This window comes from Ambystoma mexicanum, chromosome 11, assembly GCF_040938575.1.
Source record: "Ambystoma mexicanum isolate Mex_15411 chromosome 11, UKY_AmexF1_1, whole genome shotgun sequence".
In the NCBI taxonomy this organism is placed as follows: Eukaryota; Metazoa; Chordata; class Amphibia; order Caudata; family Ambystomatidae; genus Ambystoma; species Ambystoma mexicanum.
The window spans coordinates 554,627,448-554,647,554 of NC_090934.1; positions in this window are offsets into that span (position 1 = coordinate 554,627,448).

A 20,107-nucleotide genomic window follows, 5' to 3' on the forward strand; every position below is an offset into this window, starting at 1 on the left:
AAGCGATGGCCCTCCCCATCCCACTTGAATGCCCCCCCATGCCACCTGAATAGAGGAATAGAGGATTTGCCCCAGGTTTCTCACACCTTCTATTCCACTGCCATTTGGTCGTCATACCTGGGCAGTAACTCCTGAAATACAGAACACTATTTAGTTACCTTAGTAAAATCGTTGAAGAGTATTTTATACCATCATAAACACAAGTAATTTATAACTTACCTGTAAAGGCTCATTAGAAGCATTGTGGCTCTTGATACTTTTGAGAACAAGGCCCCATTCTTCTTAGGGATTGGACTGCTTAAGTTAGGGAAATAACATATGACTTGGTTCCATCATTACTGTATTTAACCTTACTTAGCTTGTGTGTTGAATAAGTGATTTGAATGCATTTATGACCCTGTGGTGAATGTTTATAGCTGGTAAAATGGCTTAGCAGGTTAAGTGTTTGTTGCTGTGAGCTGTGTTTGAGCTGCAGGTTGCAAGTTCAAATCCCAGCATGGTCGACTCAGCCTTTCATCCTTCCGAGGTCGATAAAGCGAGTACCAATTTCGATTGGATAGTAATAATAATGTATGTAAATATGCCTTATATAAGCACTTTGGATAAAAAAATGCTCTATCTAAATAACAAACTATTATATGTTTATTATTGAGTATTGTGTGATAATATTACTTGTTAGTTTAATTTTTCAATGTGTGTAGAAGGACTAAAATAAATCATCATATTTTTATACATACCTGTCTGAATTTAATGATTGTGTATTATATTGTGGGGACTCATTGAGGGCCCCAGATCCCACATACACTATCCTGAGAATAGCCTTGACTGCTTTCCACGTTTACCTTGATTGGGTTTTGGTTAACCTCTCAGAGTTTCCGCTTCACCATAACTAGGGTGGGCCTCCTAAAATCTGTCCACCAGGCCAGATTCCAGAAATCCATCTTAACAGTGTGCACAAGTAGTGTGCCTGAGTTAAAGCACTTATGCCGCCGCTGTAGCTGTATGCTTGAGGTGGCACAACTACAGGGTGATTGCTGGAATGTTTTGAATTGATTATAGCCTTTGGCATTACTCTGGGAAACCTTCCAGGCCATCTTCTTTCAGCCTGCCATGCCATTACACAAGGGGAAAGGCCATATGCACATTAGACTTGGTCCCAAACCAAAAGGGACAGTCCAGGCTGAACTTCTAGGTCATATCCTTTCTGCACGAGACCACAAGCGACCTCAGACATGTTTTGCCTTTCTTGTACGTCATCAGGGAGATGTAGCAAGGGTCTCTTGAGTTAGTACAGCAATTTCTGAATAAAACAGAGGGAGTTTGTGTGCACTGATGTGAGCCTGTGCGCTTGAAGTGTTTTGGAATTTGGTGCATTGACATAACTTGAACCATCTCCCGACCATGGTGGTACAGTGACTACAGACTAATTTCCTCTATTGTCTCTAAAGAAGAGGAAAGGGCTCAGGAGCTTATCTGAGTAGAGTATTTATCACAAGCATCATGGGACAGCAGGTTACACGGATTGAGGTTGTTTGTTCGTCCTGGTGAACTGTCCAGAATATATCTGTTCGCACTAGAACAATTATCAGACGAACAAACAACCCCAATAAATATGAAACCGAAATGTGGCTGCCCCCTCCCAACCTCCCCAACTTACCTGTTTGCTTGCCTCCACGTCCTCTACACCCCTGCAGCATCAGAACCGTCCCTCTAACGCGGGTCGAATCCGACGACGCAGGGGCCCCTTTCAGTTTTCTTTTTTTTTTGGTCCCCCGCCTCCCCTGTTGAGGGAGTGGAGACACCCATGCAACTACCCCCCCCCAGGCCAAATAAACTGAACATGGGGAGCAGGGGTCACCCCCAAAACCCCACACCACATGTTCGGTATGTTTTATAATCAATCGAATGGTACTGGCAGAATTCGGTCAAATGTACCATTCGATCAATTATAAACTAACAATTTGGCTAATTCCGGTTACACATGTATCAACCACATGTATCAGCAGTCTCACCTTCACAAGCATACTGTGACAATCCTTCAGATAGCGCCACTTCTCCCCAGGGGTGATCCCCTTTCCATGAGGCTAGGGAGGTGAGGCCACTAACCAATAGTCCCCCTAGGGGTGGTAACATACAGGAGGACCTCATGGAGAGGAACTTCCCTCCTGGGGATAAAGACGCGAGTGGGAGACACAGCCCCTTTAAACCCCTATCCCGCAGGCTTATGTTAATTCCTGAATCTTCTACACATAAGATCAAGTCCGAAATTATGTGTTATTGTACAATATCAAATCACCCTGATGTAATAGGTACAGGGATGAAGAAGAGCTTGATAATGCTACAATCGAGCGGGAGGAATGCTTGACCAGCTGCTGTCCATTGGACTGACGTTACCCGTCCCTGCTATTTAAACTGAACAGCAAAGGACAGTGTTCTTCATGATCTTCTGACCCGTCCAGCAATGGCCCGTGTGGTTCTGGTATGCTGAAAGGTGTTGTACATCCAGAAGGAGAAAGTGAGAACCAGAAGCGAGCAAGGTGGCCCCATCGGAGCACGTAAGGTTGAACTTCAAGAGACTGCAGCAAGGCACGTCTTCAAAATGAAAGAGACGAACAGCGGGTTGCCCAGGAAGCACCTTGTGAGTCGGTTGGGAACTGGCGCGGCAGATCTGAGTTGGAAAGGTGGTGGCGCAACCTGTAGTGGGTGGACCATCCGGTCCGACAACGCTGGAGAGAACACCTACCATAGTCTACAGCAGAGCTGCTAAGGGAGTGTGCAGAGAGTGCAAAAGACTGTGGGGGTGGCGTGACCTGTTGTTGGTGGACTGAATGTTCCGACAACAGTGCTGAGACCCCTAACAGTAACTGGCCGTGGAGAGAAGCAGGCTGCAGAAGTAGCTTGAAATACATCCAAGCAGAGAGAGTGGATTTGCGACCCCTGGCGAAGCCGGTCAAGAGTTCCCCTGGAGAAGGTAACAGAAAAGGTACAAGTCTGGGAGGGTGACAGGAAGATTCGAAACATTAAACCATGAAGAAGTAGATGAAGTAGTGAATCACTTTGTAGCACAATTTCCTGGGCAGTTTCACAAGACTGTGGTACCGGAGAGTCGAGTGGGACTCAGGGAGCATCTTTGTCATCCCGGGTGGGGGCAGGATAAAGAAAGCAAAATGTGTTGAGACTTCCTTGAAGGAAATACATGTTTTGTTGAAAACTATAAGGAACATTGGGGAACCAGCTAGGAGAAGGGAGTCATTCTCCTAGCCTCACGAGGATCCTGTAGAACTGTCTGTTACAAAAATCCTGGAACCTTAATGGAACTTTTACTTTGAGAAGACTTGGCACCTTTGAGACACTCTGCATCCAGGAGAAGGGAGTCATTCTCCTGGGTCACGATCAGAACCCAAACTTTGTTATTGTTTATTGTAGTGACAGGGATAGCATAGGAGCTTTTGGACTGGGATGGGCCCTTTCGATTTGGACTTTCACTGACTTCCTGACGAGCACCTGAGTTTCTTTAGTTTAGGTAGGGAAACCCCATTAGAGTTAAGGACAGATAGGTTTATCTTTTTTTATTAAATAAAAGTGTATAACAATCACCACGGCACCACTTGGTCAAGCTCTTCATTCCTTGTCACCACAGTGTTCTCTCTCTCTCTCTCTCTCTCTCTCTCTCTCTCCCTCTCTCTCTCTCTCTATCTCTCTCACTCTCTCTCTGGAACCGTGCCTCATTTGCATGTGGTTTTTCTCCTTCTGTAATGAAACACGTGGATGAAAAACAATGGTTTGAAGGTTTGCCTAAATCAATGCCACTGTTTCATCTGTTTCATTCAAAAGTGTTCCAACGCTAGGGTTGCGTGTGGTCTCTTGCACAAGGGTTGTGACTGTCCCTTTGGTGGTGGAACCAAACCTGGTTTGCAAATGGATGTTGTCTTCTGTAACGTCTCAGCATGCTGAAATGATGGTTTGGAAGGTTTACCAGTGCATGGCCAGTGGTTATGATTGATTCAAAACTTCTACCCATAACATTTGGCCTGTTCAATTCACCTTTACCTGGACGTTCTGAATTGTTTGGGAAAAGGTTTCCAGGTTTTCTGTACATGAGGGAGGTCCGACCCATGCTAATAGAAAAGGATTAACCATTTAAATGAAACAACACTCATTAGAATTTATTAAACTAAATTATGAAGACATCCTCTGATTCAAGGGTATGCTTTGTAGAAAATAGATCTGCCAAATTAGAGTGTTAGAGTGCACAAAATGAAAATGTGTATCAGCACAGATTATTCATGTGCTGTAATTCTGAGGTTAAATCCTATGATCATTTGCGCTGGAGATGAAGGCCGTAAATAAACATTAAGGAATTACTCTTTTCTACTAAAGAATAGAGTTTTCCCTTATTCTACATGATATGTTATGCTTACAACTGGTGATATTTTCCTGACTCTTGTCAGTCAGAAACGTTGCTCTTTACACAGTTTATTGTATCAAAGTGTCCATTTCTATTCGCCAAATCTGATAAGTAACAATTCACTCTGTCCTGCCAGCAAAGTAGAAATCTGCATGCCTTTCCAGAGCAGTAGTAACCTTTAGCCCATAATTTCACAATTCGAGTATTCACCAAACCAGGTGTTAAAGTCCTGTGCATATCTCCTGCCAGGTGGCTGCGTTGTCTCTTATCCAGTGCTTGTTTGCAATGAAATCTCTATATCAACCGGGCACTCTGTACTGCAAACTATCTTACCAGAAGGGGGGTTATTTTGGTGCACAGTGTAAGGACGATTGGCGAGATAGGTTAGTGGGAGACAGGAACATTGTACTTTGTGGTAAGGTTGGACGATGATAATGACAGAGCAGGCATAACCGTTTAAAACTATTATTTCTACAGGTCAGATGGTAGGACCTTGTAGTGTAACCTGGTCATGGGTCACAGCTCTGTTTGTGAAATTGTAGACCTTTACTCCATGCCTGATAATCTGTCTTAAAGTCTCTATTTCAATTGGTTCTGGGAACTTGGACTTAAATTCTGAGTGGATACTTAGGCCCTCATTATAAATTGGGCAGTAAATCCGGTGTGGTGGGGAGAGTGCCACAGGACTATGTGGACCACAGTAAGAGGTGGAATCACCTTAAAGCCAGGGTCCACACCCTAGTAGCCAAACAGGGTAGGGAAACAGCAGCCACTGAAGGAGGGACAGTGGAGCTCCTGCAACTCACACTCGAGGAGGAGACTGTGAGCAACATACCCCACTTGGCAGGCCTGGAGGGTGTAGGAGCGGCAGAGGTCAGAGCTGGCAGCCAGGAAGACCATGGTGAATACATGAGTGACCCTTGGGCCCATTACCCACAAGCCCCAATTGAATATCATCCTACACACTTGCAAACACCCTGCAGAGCATCACCCTGCAGAACATGGGTCAGCCAATGCACAAGCACAATCAACACATCAGACACCAGAGAACTGTACATAAGGAGGCATGGCAGATCTCAACCCCCAAAAAGGACCACCATAGAGAAGGCCATTCATGTAGGAAATTCATTAGAAACTTGCTAGTCTAGTAGCCTGGACTGAAAATGAATCACAGAGTACTTCACCAACCACTGTATAGCGCATAGCGCTAATCCGACAGATGCTAGTAACCTGTATAACATGTGCAACAGATCAGTAGCAGCGAGGCCTCTGTATGTACAGTGTGTTCCCCCAAATGTCGCACTCACACCATGAAGGGTAGAAGTGCGCCTCTCAGGCGATAGGATAACGAATTGCAAGAAGAACATGGGCCCAGGTCTACATGGGCACCCATGAGCTTGCAAAACCGGAAAGTTCATGAGAACATAGGCCACCCAAGAAAAACATTCCCAAAACTTCAAAATCACAACCAAACATCAATCCAGTCACCTATGACATTGCCTGCCATTCAAACAAGCCCCTTTTGGGGCCTTTGCCCCCCGCACACAAAGTATTCCAAGAGCCTGACTGCTAAACTTCATGAAATCACACCCGACAATATTACTACAAGGGTAATCATGCCATGTTCCATGTCTCCCAACCAACACACCAGACAGACAGTAGGCCATGAAAGGGCACAGCAAATCTGCTGCTTCAGCTCATACAAGTGCCACTATGGCAACAGTGCATGCTGCAATGTCCAATGATGCTGCACCAAAGAAGCCAAGTAGTCGTGGCCACAAGGACACCTCCAGAGAGCACTGCTACAGCCACCTCCGAGAGCACCACTAAACTTTCAGTGATTGTGACAACCACAGCGGCCATAGGGCTCCGTGCAGAGGCCCCCACCAGCAAAGAACTGCTGGTATTACCGGCACCAGTAATACCAGTGCCGGTTATACCGGCAATCCCCACCATGAAGTCCGTTTTTCTTCTCCTCCTCTCTCCAGATATTCTCTTCTGTTTCCTCTATTGCCTCCAAATTGCTTGCTTGTCATTCTCTTCCTTTTTCTCCCACACTCCTCTCTCTCCCTCCCCTCTGCCTGCCTTTACGATTGCCTCCAATCCTGTCAGCAGTCTTCTCTAATCACATTCCACCCAATTCCAGCAACCAACAACCTCTGTCTGAGGATCCCCCATCTTATTGCTTGTCCGCTCGGTCACTACTCCTCCAAGGCTGGATTCTGAGTAAGAGTCGGTAGATGTGTGTGTTGTTACTAGGTCTCATACATGAATGTTGTGTCACTAATGCTCTCCATGCCCCTTTCATTATGTTAAAGGGCTGCATGACAGTGGTCTTCGCTTGAAGGCAGCATTAAAAACTGCTATAGCCATCTTGAAATCTTTCTTTCCCTGCCCAGTGCTCATGTGTGGAAGCATGGAGGTGCTGCTCTGTATCCACACATATTTTCGTCCCCACCGCAAATTATCCCTGATAAGGGAAAACAATTTTGGGACTGAATATAGTGATGAATCCTACAGAGTCCTCACAGAGTACTATCCTAGAGTATCCTCCAATGTGGTCAGAGGAAGGCAGTTGCTACCTGATCCTGACCCTGGGGGCAGTATTAAGAGGGAGGATCACATGGGAGAAGGCTATCAAGGGAATGTGGTGACTCTGTCAGGAGAGACACGTATTCCTCCTCTTTTGAGGATGGGGTCCCCATGGTACCTAAATGTTTAATGGCATCTTGTCATAGGCAGACCTCCATTTCAGTTACAGACCTGTGTGAAAATCTATATGCCCTCCAAAATCTTCTCTTAAACATGTGCCCTGTAAATCCCTAGGCAATGTATATTAAGGGATGTTATAACACCTAGGAAAATTATGGACTTCATGTCCCATAATGCTCCTAGTACTGAGACGTAGAAAAGGGATCAAGAGTTTCTAAAGCTTGAGGTGCAGTCTAGTTGATCTAATGACCCACACCTGAGAAGGACAGTTAAACATATAAAACCTGTCAAGATGCGAGCCAAAAGGAAGCAACAGGGGGCCAGGAGAAGCAGCAGACACTGCAGAATGAAGCGGGGACGGAGGCCGCCGCTGAGAGCCTGAAAGAGGTCAGAATCCTTAAAGGCAGAGGACGCGCAGTGGGAATCAATATTGGTGCCGGTGGCCACAAGGGAGAGAGAAGCTCCCTGCGTCCCCAACCCACTCCGGCGTGTGGAGTTTTCCGGTGAGCTTTATGGGATGTACAGGCTGCGAGGACAGGAGCCATCAAACTCTGCAGAAGTCCCAACAAATCAAGAAACGGTATCAGCGTGTCAGAAGGAGACTCCAGGAAAGACCTGTGAGTTTGCCTAGTGTAAGAAATCCCAGGGTGCTTTGAGGGAGACAGCTGAACATTTTTTAATACTGAACAGTTGAATGTAGGCAAATTGGGTGCATCTCTCCTATTATGAGATGTCAGATTGGAGATTGTAGTAACCCACATTGCCAAAGTCAAACTGGGGATATCTAGTAAAACAATATTCTAACTTGCATTGTCCAAACAAAAGAGGGGCAATAACAAAACAAAGAAGATACACATTTCCTGAAGACGGTTATCTAAAAAAGGGAAATTGTAATCTATGTTGCCAAAGTCAACCTAGGTTGAGACTGACATCCAGGCAAGTGAGATTCGAGAATCCCATATCAGGATACCTTGAGTGAGGGAGTTGTGAACCATACTACCAACAGCCAAAAGGTTATATTAAAGAAAGACTGATACAGCTGGAGAAAGCCCCTTCTTGTGACAAGGAACAAGGGGGAGAGAAGTATAACCTGCAATGCCTATGGCAAACAGATCTATGTGAAACCTATTGTCTTTTTGTGTAGCATGTTGGAGAACAAACTTGTATGCCAAATATGTTAACAAGCTTTACCACACTACATAAGTTGTAGAAGTGGGGGTTTTGTTTATCCGGGCAGGAGAGTACACCAGGAGAGGTACAATTAGTAGTAGTCCTGGCAAACGAGTGGACCAGGAAGAAGATAACAAAGTTTAATGAATGTGGTACAAGGTTGTAACAAAGAAGAAGTGGCAATTCCATTATTGTGTTAGATGAACTGTGACAGAAAAGTAGTGACAAAACCATGATTGTTTTTGATTAACTGTGGCATAACCATCCTAAGAATCTGTTTTTAAACGGGAAATATTGTTTAACTACAATTGTTTTAACTTTCAATTGGAAGAGTGGATAGAAAGTGAAGTCACTTTGGCCAATACAGAATATTTTGAATGAACAAGAACTTTTAACTTTACTTGTAGAAAAACTTGGAACTTTACTGAAATCGAAGTTTAACTGAATGTTCCCTGAATTATTTCAGGGGAAGGGGATCCAACCCTGGTTACAAGGATTCTTGGTTATAACATTGGTGTTCGAACTTCAATGTTATTTTTGTGAAGTTAAATTGTCAAATTATTCCTGTATGATTCGTTCTGTGTATTAGTGTGAGGGACAGATATTTGGACATTAGGTAGCTCTAGTTTGTTAGGTAGGGAAACCTCTGTTAGGCTAGGGAAAGATAGGCGTTTCTTTCAACCCTTTATTATTAAATAAAATGGCGACTTGTGACAAACGTATACCTACGTGTCCATCTCACGTGTCTGACTTGTCACAATATGTTTCTGTTAGCAGGTACGTCTCGCGCCCTCTTTCATTAGTGGGACAAGGAGTTTGGCAAGGCAATGGAGCCTGCTGTGTTACAAAGGGTCTTACAAGGACATGTGTTACTCTATGACCTATGTGGCAATCTCCAGCCTCCCACACATAGGAGAAGGAGGTAGTCTGGCGATCCCCCCCCTTACCATATCCAGATCCAGAATCACACTGCTGGTGGTGGCCCCCCTAGCCTATCACCTTCCCCCACAATAAGCGTCAGGCTGGGAACCTTGTCATAGCACACAAGCCCATCATATTACACTGTGGTTAATTTAAACCCAAAGTTAAATTGACCTGGCAAGTTCCTGCAACTACTGAGTAACACATGTTAGTGGTAATTGACCAAAGTACACATATTCTCGTTTGCCTGTGATATCATTCAACCAACACAAATGTATGTTTGTGAGACGGATGTATACCATAACCCTGTGTCTCCTAAGCAATTAATCCAGTGCTGTGGAGACTAGGCCTGACCACCCTGGACTACTTGAGTGTTACAGCCTACACCTTAGTAGCCTGGGCAATGTTGAATCCCTTATGTTCTTTTTCCCAGAAGCCCTACTGCTGTAATCTGATACTGCATTTCAATAAAGTGAGAGTCCTTAGCTTTCTGGATTTTTCTTCCTGCATTTATTTTCAAATACAAATGCATGTGTTTGCTCAGTTTGCATTTTTTCTTTGTGCCTAAAGTATGTGTAGGACAAATGGAGCACTCAACGAGTTGCATTGTTGTGCATGTGTTCACTCCATGCATTAAATTCCATTCCCATTCACAGCTTTGCTGCGCTCCTTTTTCCCAACCCCTTCACATGGTGATGCACTGCTTGGGGCGTGTGCTAGAGGAAGACACACCGAGGGCCACACATCTGCCTTTGTTGACAATAAAAACAAGAGGGAAGGATGTCTTTAAGTTGGTTAGATAACCTTTTTTCCCTCGTCAGGCTCGGTAAAGGACATCCTTGAACTCTTCATTACGGCACTGATGTACTTCAAATAGACAATGCTAATAAATCTTCACTTGGTTCTCCCTCCTCTGGGCAATTCACCGACTGGACTTTCCAAGAACGATTTGTCCTGAGTTTCTTCCATCTTACCTGAGTCTTGGTTAGTGATGGATTCCTTCTCATTAGAAGTGTGAGGACAACTTGCCCTTTGGTATAACACCACTTTTGCTATATTCCATTTCCTTACATCTTCAAGTACAACATTGTTCTTACTTGCTTTTTGTATTACCTGCGGCTGGCTATATTTTGAAGGAGTAATTGTATCCTTGGCAGGCATTCCTATTTTGATTTCGTTTCCTGTATGAATTGATGGTGCTTTTACTGCATATTTCCCATCATACCCTGCCTTCACGTCAATATGTTTCCGCTTCCTTTTGTACATTATTCCCTGTATGTCGATTTCATTGGGATTAGTAGTACTCAGCACATTCATGATGGAAACAACTATGATCTACCTCTTCTCCCTCTCATCAATGGAGTAATGCCACTGGTATTATAAAGTGTCATCCTGTGCACAGATATGGCCTTCAGAGCCATTTCTTTCCCTTCCATTCCTGAGGCTGCAATCTGTTGCAGGCTTCCTTTGACAAATCTGTTGGTGTGTTCCACCTGGCCATTTGCTTGTGGGTGATAGAGAGCAGTGCAGTTACATGTCTTTAGATTTCAGGCATTGGTTCATCTATTGTGATATTAGCGGGACTGGGTGGTCTGCAACGAGTTCTGCAGTATACTCTACACTTTGAAATATGCTTTCCAGAACTTCAGTTTTTGTGGAAATAGTTATGTTGTTCACAAAATATAATTCTGTCCACTTAGCGAGACAGTCTACCAGGGTGATTCCATATATTTCTTTCACTCCTTTTAACCAGATGACCTACCCATTCCTAACCTATCGTTGCCCACAGTTGGCCTAATATGTCATTTGATTCATGGGTGCATCCCTGGTTTGCACTAATTTTAACCACAGGATGTACAAATTCATAGCCTGGTTTTGTCCACAGTTGGCCTAATATGTCATTTGATTCATGGGTGCTTCCCTGGTTGTCATTCCAAACATACGGCAAACAGTTGGCGATTCTGATTTGTACATTGATATTCATGCCAGATCACAAATATCTTTTTCTTAACCTTCTTTTTATGAAGTTGGTACATAAGAGAACTTGGTGGGTTCTTTCTATTAGGTTTTTTCTTTAACCTACACAATGTACAAATGTGTGGTTGCTTGCAAGCAGACTGTTTTTGGACGCACGTTCATAGATACATACGCAAGTTGAAGCTGCATATGCACATTTATTTCTGGAGGCCATCCATTTGTATATACCCACACGGTGCTTTTTGTCATTTGGTCTTTCATTGCATGCCTTACTCAGATTTCTATGTGAATGGCTCTTTCGATTTTATTTCTTCAATTTCCTCGACTGATCGTCCTATGCACTTATCATTCAATACATCTTCACCATGATTATGTTTAACTGCAGTATTGACGAGCTATTAGCTTGTTTTTTGTTCCACACAGGTATCTACTCAACCTAGGAAGTAAGCTCTTGTAATATGGCTGCTCGTGTAGCCATCCTAAGGGCAACTGTTTTGATGCCTCCTGAATTTAAGATGGTACAAAGTTGATGAATGGCTGCACCAGGCATGTATGGAAAACGGGCAAATCGCAAGAATAATGGTAGAAGCACAGTGGTGTGATGGAACCACCGCAATCATACAGATTGGGATGCACTGCAGGGAATTCATGGGAATTCGGGCCACCATGGCCACTACCCGAACCAGCAGGCCAAGTGGGGTTCCCCTGTGCAACACCACAAGGAAGCAATCAAGAGCCAGCACAGCACCAATCTGGAAGGAAGGCGGCGACGTGCAGGTATTGCGCAAATATGAATCAAAGGATGGGCTGCCCTTGGTAAAAGTGCCTCCTTAAAATTATCAGCAAGAGTTTGATATCTGGTTAGACTTGCCACCCGACCCACCTAGAAGAATCTGGAAGCCCAACCAGTGCGCCCTCCTGTGGTAAATAGTTGGAGTATAGACTGTCGCTGCTGCTAACCGTTTTCATTACAGCGCAAGATCCGGACAGAAGAAGCTAAGTACCTGTGTGGGCGCCCTAAAAACAAAACGCCATCAATGGCAGCAAGGTACGTATAATACACCACTCCACTGGCCGCAGGCATAGCTATCCACACACATCAGTATGCAGCAAGGACTATGATAAAATGTGGTCATGCTGATCACATAACTCTCCACCTACTTACACCAGACTTTGCCTCAACACCTCTGACATCAGAATGTGGCGCAGACTTATGACAAATTTGGGCACGCTGAACACATAGCGAGTCTCTAGCACTGACACCACCTACTCCTCTCATCACCCATCCACATGCCTCACCGCATGGGTTGCTTCTGTACCAGAACCTGGCTAGCACTGCTAAGCCTTTTTTGGCCAAATACACACACTCATCCTAATCGTACTCCATGACCTCCAACATTGTGAATTTGGTCCTCCTAGGGTGTTACAACAGCACATTGAAACTATAATAATGGAAATGTCGTGCTATAAAAAGGACCAGTACAATACAGTGTCTATTAGTGGTTTATGGTTAGTGCAGAGTTTGAAGTCTTTGCCTCAAAAATAGGATTGAGAAGATGCAGTTGCACATACAAGCATTTCTTTCTCTATGACAGAGCAATTTAACCCTGCATTAGACAGCGTTTAAGAAGCATATGCCACTATCTTTTCTAGAGTGCTCAGCTTGACACCTAATCCATAAGCACGAACGTCAACTGTTACGCACGGGTACATCATTGAGTCAAATGGCTTAGTGCACTGTACATTCGAAGATCCTAGTTTTATGTCCTTGCACGATTTTTGCATCTTTTCCGGCCAATCAAATACCTGATTACATGTTACTGTTGCCTCATTTGTTCCGTTCTTGTAGGAAAGTTCATGATGAAGTGGGCATAGATTTCCATCAGCCTAAAAAAGAATGCAATTTGCCCTTATTCACTGGCCTGTGTGCAGTGTTGACTGCTGCCCCCAAGTCAGGTTTGGGTTTTATGCCTTTACCTGAGATTGTGTAACCTAGGTTATCCACCTGTTCTTGTAAAACGTTATTTTATTACTATTTATTCATAAAAATCACAAGGAAAGCAATGCATTATTGGTATAAAAATATTTACAGAGTTTACCATTGACAAAAGATCGGAAGGCATGGGTCCTTTACAATGGGGTGAGAGAATATGCAATGAAGATCATATGTTGCAGGGGAAGGTAGAAACATAAACCAGGGACGAGGACAAGACAGGATAGAATGACACAGCAATGTCATGGTTGAGAAAGTGGGGGGCTGATGTAAAGTGCTGTAGGAGTTGTCCATGAATGGTAGGGAGAGAGGAAAACAGGGTGATGCAGTAGCATAGAGTGCTAGGAACCAGATTCGTCAAAAAGGAGGAGAGCTTTGAGGTTGGATTTAAATAGTGGTACAGTTGGAGTAATACACAGAGGGAGATGAAGAGCATTCCAGGGTAGGGGAGAGAGTGGAAATTAGAGGGAGCATAGGGGGGCTTGAGTGGTGGCAAGAAGGTGAGCAGAGGATGATCTTAACAAGCAAGGAGGTGAGTAGGGAGTGTATGAGCAGATAGGTAGGGTGGGGGGATAGTTTTTAAGATGACGAGAAGAGGTTTATACTTATCCCTTTGTTTCATAAATTGCCAGCCAATCTTGCGATGGGCAGTGCAGGTAGAAGTAAAGCAAGAAAGGTTGAAATGTGTGCAGACTGTGAAGTTATGGGCTTTGGCCATAGGTGAAACAGCATAGTTGGGAAGGCCATACAGGAGACTGGCACAGTAGTCAGATCTAGAAAGGACTAGGGAGGAGATTAGCTCTTTAGCAGTATTGAAAGGAAGAAGATGAGGCTGAGGCTGGCTGCAGTGGCAGATTTAGAGATAAACAGTGAGAGGTTGTGTGATGGGCCAAAGATAACACCAAGGATACGAGCGAAAGTAGTGTAAGGAAGGTAGTCAGGAGAGAAGAGAAGAAGAGGAGGCGAGGAAGAGATAGTCTGTTTTGCTGAGAAGCAGAGACCTTCAGTCTTAGTGGAATTGAGCATGAGCGAGTGATATGCCATCCAATATTTGATGGCCAATAGACAGTTTAAAATTGTTTACAACAGCTCATCAGATAAGGGGTGAAAGGAGAAGAATATCTGAGTGTCATCAGCGAAGAGTTGATAGTAGAAGCCATAAGAGGAGATCAGGGCACCAGGAGCTGAAGTATAGAGAGTGAAGGGAAGTGGACCAAGGACAGACCCTTGGGGAAAGTGACACGTTTCTGTCTGTAATTTTAGTCCTACCGCATTTGAGTATGAGTTCTTGATCCAGTGCTAGGTAGTGGTTTTCTGCGTAATCTCCATATCAACAAATCATCTTGTTTTTAAAGTTTTTATGAAATACAAACCTAGGCAAGAAAATTACCATTCAATTATTCCAAGCAAAGGGTATAAAGTGCGCACTGAGTTGCGCATTACAATACATAAATAAAATAAAGACGGATAAGAAAAACAAGAGAAATGGTGATAATACTTCAGGAAATTGTGGAAAACATTGACCTGCTTATATGTACAAAAGTTAGTTTATAAAAAAAACATACTAAGCTTGGGAAAAATCAATATATCTGAAAAAGTAAAAGTTAAAAGACACAATTACCTTCTTAATAAAAACAAGATCAGCACACACACCATAAACGAACTTTAAAAAGGAAACGTTGAATGAAAACACACAATAGGCACAAGTGTTCTCATGAGTTTGACAGATGTCTGCAACACAACATGCTAACAGAAAAAAACCTGCCTAGGTTCCATCCAGTGGAATGGTTAAAGGTTCAAATCGTTGGTGATGAACAGACCCCAACTTCAAAAAAGCATTGTGTTACAATTACACTGGCCTTCATGCCTGGACATGCAACCACCTTTTGTACCTCTTCCCTCTTCCTCGCCCTAGCCCCTTACTTGCATTCTGTGTTGTATTGGGAGGAGGAATTGTCTGTTACTCCAACGTACTAGGCCAGTGCTCCGCAGCGCTCTGGGACACTCCTCTGACTCCAATAAACCTCTTCAACCGTGATTAGACTCAGCTTCAACTTATCTCCGGTCTCTACAGGCCAACCTGCCGCTGCACCAGCTTTCCTGCCAGCCAGTTGTCTTATGGCATTTTGCCATTCCACCCGGCCCTGGAACCAGCACCCATGCATGCCCTAAGGAACCCTGCCTCCAGGGGCTTGCACCTCCATTTGGTATGTTCCCCGATCAGCTGGGACCCTCCTCCCACACCAAAAGAATGGAGCACCACTGCGGCCTAGCAACCGGGCCCTGTAATGCAAGGAAACAGCCAGTGCCCCATAAACCTAGTAGGTCACGGACATCCAATTCCCCAAGACCACCACAGGAGGACTCCATGAACCCAGCACAAACTGAGGGCATTGGCCACAGCACAACTATAACGAGAGGCCCCAAACCTACATCAGTGAGGACAATGCAGAACCGCAGAGAGACTGAAACACAATGCCAAAATGAAGTAGAACTGGGCAGCGCTGTCCAACCCGCTGCCACGACACAACCCGAAACAGGGAGGACCATAGGTCACATGATAAATATCTAGCACATAGAAGCACCCCCAAAGTTCTTGCAGTCGACAGTAATCCTCGCTATACCCTGAAAGAGGTGGACACAAAGAATTCATTACTTATTTGGAAGCCACATAGGGGTCTCTTTAATGGACAGAGCGGTTAGTAGACAACTCAGAGAAGCACACATCATTTATAATGCACTGAGAAAGGCAAGGCAGATAGAGGTGAAAAGAAGAATTCATGACCTGTTTGGGGTCCACAGATGAGTCAGAATACCCACCAGGAAAACGCAAAGCAATTCTCACGCACTGCATGGGGTCAGAGGTGCAAGAACACTGTAGGCATTTACCACCCGCCCCCACACTGGTGCCAGGCATACAGAGGGACGCCTTTAAAGAAACAATTTCCAAATCAGCAAAATAGTATTTAGTCAAAAGAAAGAAACGGAAAGACACCTCTTCCACAATAGGTGCAGCCAGCAAGGAGAAATCACAGAGGTGTATGTAGTGTTGCTCTGCACAATTGCTGCCACATGCAATTTTGGAGGAAGACATTCTGCGCAACAAATTAATGGTCCACACTAACTGCGACAGAACCAGCGACAGACTCGCTCGACGAGGCCATACAACTAGCTAACTGAACAAAATACAAAGCCTGGTGCTCTGGAGCAGGGCCACTGCCCCCTGTGACATAGCATTGTTTCATACCTCATCCTGTCTCCTCTTGGTTTTGTCATGGACTGACCTGGTCCAATGAAACACCACTGCGCTCTCTCTCTCTAGAAGGGGAGCCGGCTCTCTTCCCATATCTTCAGATATAGTAAAACATTTTTTAATTTTTTTTTTATTCAAGGTCATTTGGTTTACACTTCGAAAACCTTTAAACATCCATCAATTACCACAGTTTTGTCAAGTCCACGTCTGGTTGGAGTCTCGTGTCAACTTCTAAAAAAGCGGTCGTCCAATGCTCTGCTACCTGTTCCTTGTTCCCTCTTCATCCGTGACCTCAAGTTTTTTGAGCATTGTAATTACCAGCTTTACGAGGGCCATGTTCATTTTAGTATTCCCTCCTTCAATCAGTGCTCTCCACCAATCATCCGTGCTTCTAGTCGGATAAGTTCTGAACATATCCCCTAGACATTCTCGCGTTCCTGGCTTTGGCCCCAACAGCAAAGGGTTAGGTGTTTTAACGATTCTTTCTCCCCCAGGAGTTCACACAGTCTGCACCCTATGTTTCTACTCAAAATGTTTCTTCTTTGCAGTATTTCTCCAGTCAGTAATACATTGAGTCTATATCTCATTAGAAGTGACCTGAAATACCAGTTTGGAAACAGTGACAAATACTCTGGTAGCAAGTTCAGTTTTCTTGGCTGAGCCCATAATTCTCCGTAAAACATCTCTCCCTATAGCTCTTACCTCTACATCACTGATTTTAAAGGTTTCAACCTTTCCCCCTTCCTGGATGGTTGAGCCCCTTATGTTATCTCTCCTTAAACAAACTCGAATTTGCTCTGGTGGTCTGCCTCTTCCTCTCATCCAAACTTCCACTCTTCCTTAGATGGTCCACGTCATGCACTCGGCAATAACACTCCTCCCTCTGATTACACTTCTCACTTCCTTCAACCTACTCCAGACTCTCCCTCCAACCTCCATCTTTCTCCGTCAGCTCCCCTCTATGAACTCCTCTTTCTTGCCAAACTCCTACCTGCCAGACTGAACGATTTTATATAGCAGGGACTCTCTTCCCTATGGGTGGTGCTTAGTGCTATTGAGAACATCTACATTCCAAGGGATGTACTGTTAGGTGATTGGGCTATGGGTTGGTGGTCATGTGTCTTGGAAGGGGGCTGGCTTGATGTTATATATAAGTCTGCCACCATCCTCCATTCCAGAAGGCCCATAGACAGGTGTGGGTGGTGTTTGCCTCCCTCACCCTGGGAGCCATGTTGCTTTTGCCTGCGTTACTCTGAGTCCCTCAGATCTCCTAGCATGTGAATCTGCACTTGGAAAATGTCTTGGTAATCTGCCAACTAGATTTAAATGCCTTTGGTTGTGTGGCCCTTGCAGCGAGAATGAGGGTTGTTTGATTGCTTCTGTATACCACGCACATTCCTCTTTGTTTGAACACATTGTAACAGCAGGGCTTCAATGGGATGTATATGCGTGAGCTATAATGTGGAATGATTCCTCTGGCATCAGTAGTGGAGAAAATGGTGTTGTTCCTTGCTTGTCAGGGTCTTTGAAATGTGGCAATCTTTGAAATGTGGCAATGTTGGTTCTTTAAATAGGCAGGCCTCATTTCATTTACTAGATGTTTGGGTCTGTCTAGGGAACTTTATAATCTCTCTGAGTGTATTCACCTTTTGGGAAGTTACCTCCCTGATGTGTGAGAGCATCTTGGTCAGCATAATGTAGATGACAGGGGTTTGAGCATTCCGATGACTGCCCCTTCCTTAACGCAGGGACCCAGTGTGGTTGGTCTCAGGATCCCCCATACAACTCCTATGGGCCCAGCATCCACTGGCATGGAGTTGGAAGGGGCCCCTAGGGGTCCCTTGCATTATGGAAACAAGGCAAGTCACCACACACGATAGATACGCCAGACACGAGGTTGTATTCGCAAAGCTAGGGTTTATTGCAAAGCAAATAGTCTCAGTTGGCCAACTCGGTCTCACGCCCCGCAACGTGTATCTCTAGACCTCGAGGGACACAAGAGAGCGAATTATGTACATCAGTTAAATATATACAAAATGCATATCATACAATCAGCTGTGACATGTTTAACACCCCCCTTATTGGGTTTCTTTGAACTCGGTTTGATGATGGACACTTCCGACGAATATGACACCCTCAAATATCTACTCTAGTAACAATATGCAACCTTGCAAGTGCAGAGACATCTTTTCTTTGTTGAACAGAACACAGTGCTTCTGTTCTTGTAAGCAAGCTACATACGGGGGAAGAGTCACATTCCAGACCTTGCTATCTATGAGGTGCTATTCGTGTCCTGGGAGCCGACACGCTCTACAGGGCTCGGAAAAGGGGGGCCGTAAGAAGAGCATAATTCAAGCTTAGCTGCTTTAGTCTAACATATTCTACCATATAACGAGACTGGCTGGCAGCTGTGAAATGATTAAATGCCCTGCGGCTCTGCTTCAAGGCTACATTCGGGAGGAAGCCGGGCATTCCTCCCCAGAGCTGCCTACGTTGTGTTTCAACGAACTCTTATTAGCCTTGCGGCCTTGCGGCCTTGTCCTTTCACGTTCAGACAACAATGTTAACAGTCGAGCAGTGTAAGCAGAAAATGTGCTGCGAAGCAATTTGAACAGAAAGCAATGAGCAATCGTTAGAAAACAAAATGGCGATCCTTGTTACACCAAAATGGTTGTTCATTGGTAAAACTCGGAAACCTGTATTTCTATTGTTTTGTACATGAGACGGTTGGCCTTCGGCCACCAAAATACGTTTGCCGTCAATCATGAAAGGTATCCATTTTTCTAGACTGACAGAGTGGCACCTGGGCCCAGTTGACCACCTCACTGTGGGATCTCAAGGACATGCAGGGTCTTTGACACAATTCATTTGCAGCTTATGATATGATAAGTTATTTATAATGCACTTAATACCCAGGGCTTTCTAAGCGCGGACCCGGGGATCGACCCTGTGTTGCTCCGTGTCGTCTTGCTTCCAAGGCGAGCACGTTGCAGCTGAGCTTTCCTCCCAAGCTTGTTTTCTACTATAAAAGTTAACTCTATGGTTCATAATGTTATTGTTCCCTACACGTTATTTTTCAAGTCTGTTAATTGCCTCTGCATATCAATCATAATTAGGCCTCATTACAAGTTTGGGGGTATTCCCGTGGTATATGCAGCGGAATACTGCCAAAACAAGTTACTGTTACCGCCACTTGGTCTGGCGGAATTATTGTCAGATTACAAGTGGTGCTATGGCAGTGTTAGTCCTCCTTTATGGAGTGCATGGGGATTTGGCATAATTACCGCCAGCGGTATTTCCGCCAGTTTTGCTGATTTTTCGTAATAATGCAGAAGAATTACCTCCAGCATTTGGCTGAAGGTTTTTCCTCCACCTCACTACCAAAGTTATAGTACAGCGAGCCGGTAATGCAGTGGCCACTGCATTGCTGACGTTGTTTCCCACAACCCCGTACTTGTAATGAAGTCCTCCTATGTATTTGTTAAGCAGCTTCTGACATTTTTGTTAAGCAGCTTCTGACATTTTCTCCATGGAATCTTTGGAACGTCTGGATGCAGAAAAAAAAGGCTGTGGAGCATTAGCTTGTTTCAAATGTATTAGCGGTAAGTGTTGGAAGCAAGTACGTTCTTAAATGTTGAATCTGATCCCGATTCATTGCCCTTGTTGTGATCTA